This window comes from Limanda limanda, chromosome 4 (genome assembly GCF_963576545.1).
Source record: "Limanda limanda chromosome 4, fLimLim1.1, whole genome shotgun sequence".
Lineage (NCBI taxonomy): Eukaryota > Metazoa > Chordata > Actinopteri > Pleuronectiformes > Pleuronectidae > Limanda > Limanda limanda.
In genome coordinates this window covers 23,393,367-23,396,883 of record NC_083639.1, presented here as the reverse complement: position 1 = coordinate 23,396,883, position 3,517 = coordinate 23,393,367, and the positions used below count along the sequence as shown (strand labels likewise).

General features: G+C 42.0%; 1 long non-coding RNA gene across 1 annotated transcript; it reads left to right on the top strand.

The window, feature by feature from the left end:
- The first annotated feature begins 1,981 nt into the window (after window positions 1-1,981).
- Window positions 1,982-2,966, top strand: LOC133000561 (uncharacterized). The gene is made up of 4 exons (XR_009678206.1): window positions 1,982-2,218; window positions 2,446-2,537; window positions 2,657-2,750; window positions 2,842-2,966. It is a non-coding gene; the product is annotated as an uncharacterized LOC133000561 (long non-coding RNA).
- Window positions 2,967-3,517: the final 551 nt, after the last annotated feature.

The following is a 3,517-nucleotide window of genomic DNA, read 5'->3' as shown; positions in this document are numbered from 1 at the left end:
ATCACTGCATCATACACCAGGAGTCGTTGTGTGGCAAAGCCTTGAAAATGAACATGTGATGAGCATCATAACATTAGCGGTTAACTTTATCAGAGCCAAAGGTTTAAATCACCGCCAGTTCAAGTCTTTTCTGGAGGAGTTAAGTACAGAATATGGTGACTTGCACTATCACACACAGGTGCGATGGCTGAACCAGGGAAAGTTGCTGGAAAGATTGTTCCAGTTGCGTGTGGAGATCTGTGAGGTTATTGAAAGCAAAGGGAAAGGCCCAACAGAGCTCCGAAATAAAAAGTTTCTGTGTGACATCACGAGCCACCCGAATGCGCTCAACCTGCAGCTTCGGGGGGGGGGGGAGTGACATCACTGACATGTACGCTACAGTGAGGGCTTTAAAACCAAGCTGCGCCTGTGGGAGACGCAGATGCTGCAGGGAAACTTGTTTTTCTCTTGCTACTACAGGACATTTGATTTTTCTTTGAAGTCCATTATTTTTGGCTGTTGTTTGCCTGTAGAAAATGTTTTCGCTGGAAATTACTCTGGAAATACTGCAGATAGAGCCAGAAAGCAATTAATGAAACTGATTTTATTACTTTTATATTTATTTATGTATTATTTATTATTTGTATTTCATTTTTTTCATAATTAATGTTGTTTTATCGGCATACTCTATAGGCCTTGTTAGTTCCAGGTTCAATATGTGCACTAAGTTTTCAATAAACGTTGAACCCATGTGGCCCTCGACTTGAAGCAATTTTTTGATTTCGGCCCACTGCGTATTTGAGTTTGACACCCCTGGTTTAGGTGGAGGGAGAGGAAACAGAAGCATGGGACACTGCATGAAAAGAAGCGTTTGTGTCAATCTGTGTCGCAGAGAAGTGTTGGCACATCCTTCGGTTAACGACTTTCACACGTATCTGCAGGCAGCAAAGGAAACGCTCAGGGTTCCTGCAGTTGTCAAGCCTGTGAGCTGTTGAGATTTGACCCCCCCTGCTCCAACTCCTAGAGGACGCTTTCACATGCAAATGACAATGCTCTGAGCTTCACAAATGCAAATCAGTTTCCCTGAGAGCAGATAACACCAATGTGTAAGAGGCACCAACAAACTATCTGCTGAGTAAACCAGGCTTAAAATAAATATTAAACCTGAAATTTTAAATTGTTCTTAAGTAAGTAAGTGTGCTATAATGAATTATATTGTATACCACGAACAAAGGTCAATGCAGTCAAAAGAAATGAAACAATGCACTTTATTTCAAATTTTTATTGTCATCCAAAACAATCCTAAATCTCAACAACTGTACAGAGTGGCATGATTACAGTCACTTTTTCAATTGTGCTGGTTAAATGCACAGAGGAAGTGTAAACCACACCTCTACCAGCAAAGAAATGATGCTGGGTATGATCATCTGTGTCCTGTAAGCTCCAAACTTCTACTGGCTTTCCATAAAAATATCTGTCCTCCCAAAATACTGGCATCAAATTCACATGTCAATGGCAAACTAAGCTGTTCCATGAATTATAAATGGTACCTTTTCACCACTACTTTCAAAATTGCTATGAAACATTCATTGATTTAATGATTTATTTTTTCAGTGTAATATTTAATCCCCCATGGACTGCACAGTGACAAAACACAGCAGGCGGCTGTTTGGCTACAACATACATCTCCACTCAGTTTGATTATTATTTTAAATATAAAGGAGACACAATATAGAGCTTAAATTCCTTCATAATTTGAACTTCAATTGTCTAATTGTTGTTATTAAACTTTCTCAGTATTCCATTAAAACAGTCAACACTTTTATCCAAAGCGACTTACAATAAGTGCATTCAACTATAAGGTTACGAACACAGAACAGCGTGAATCATGTGTGTAAATGTACTAAACACCACAAAAAATAAACCTGGCCTCAGTCACATGCTCATCCCATATGAAGTAACCGCTGCTTACGTCACCCGCTCGCGTCATCAGCTGATGGACTCGTCCAATCAGAGCCTCGTAAACGCCGTGCAGCAGCGTCGAGTGTCCCGCAGACAGGAAGCGGGTCGTGTTTAGCTTGTCCCGTACGAGTGACTCTGTTCTCGGGGTAAATAACTTGCTGAAGTCGACACGACGCTGTTCCCTGGAGGAGAAGATGAGTGCATGTGGAGGCAGAGCCGCGGGCCCGGTGTGGACGAGTCGAGGCGGAGAAGACGGAAGCACAGTCCCTGAGTTACGGTAAGAGCTAAGCTAGAGACGCCATGCTAACCACTAAGCTAACTGGTACATCTGAAAAGCATGTCCGCCACTTTGGGATAGCGAGAAAGTTGCTAAAATACGAATACAGCATCGAGTGCTGGGGCAGATCTAGTGCATGTGTAAATATGTATGAATTAATTAGATGTAACAGTTTGTTCTCGTTAAGTTTTTTCATCAACGTGACTTTTTTCTGTATGTTTTCACAGCCTCAGCCCCCCCACACACACACAAACAAAGAGGCGTTAGGCTGAGACGCTGAAAGTCCGGATTTAAAGTGCAGAAAATTAAGCCATTGAATGTAAGTAACTGTTTATGAATTGTTTTGGTGTTTTTTTGCTGTGGATCTTCCAACGGTGATGCAGCGCGGCTATTTCCGTTTATTAATAATAAACTCATGTTACATGTGTTGTTTTCCAGCTGCCTGTCCATGACGTACAAAGACACACTATGAGCCAGTATGATCCGACCAGACCTTACATCAGCATTGAGGAGTTGTCGGAGAAGAAAGAGGGTAAGGTTATATTCATTAAATCATTTTCCAGTTACATGTAAAGGTGTATGTTGTCATTGAACTGTGCTAATTTTACTGAATGTGTTTACAGCTGATTGAAGCGGGACAGATGACATGGATCCATCCTTCCACAGCCAGGAGCGCACCGACCTGTGTCCCACACTTCATATAAGACTGGAAGCTACACTGATCTCATAGCTACACACCACAGACGTCTACACACTGGAGAAGATTCAGACAGAGTCCCACAAAGAAGTCATGTCCCAGAGGCTGCAGAGAAACATTTCAAGCCTCATCTGAGTTTTTGTACAATATATTTGCTGTATGTAAATAAAGCTTTCACTCCACATATACCTTGTTCACATTTGTTCCCTGTACAATGTGTTCACCTGTAACATCAAGCATCACATGAATGTTTAGTTTTAATTAACTGCAGTGCTTTTGGTAAAGGCTTACTTATAACTAATAATAAATATTAATATATACATTTTTATTATTAATATTGTGTGGGAGGGGCTTACCCCACGTGCGGAATGCTGTGACCCCACGTGTGCACTGCAATGACCCATAAGGTGACCAATAGCAACACTTCTACCAACCAATCACGAGTGACATTAGTTTCAAGGGTCTGTGGTTTCCTCCAATGGTGAGTAGAGAGAGGTTCTAGCCAGCGGCTGGACTCCGATTCATATGCTAATTAGATCACACGTCGCGATCGGTCCGCGAGGCTCAGCGAGCCCCCCCGCGGCTCTCTCCTTTGTTCTCCA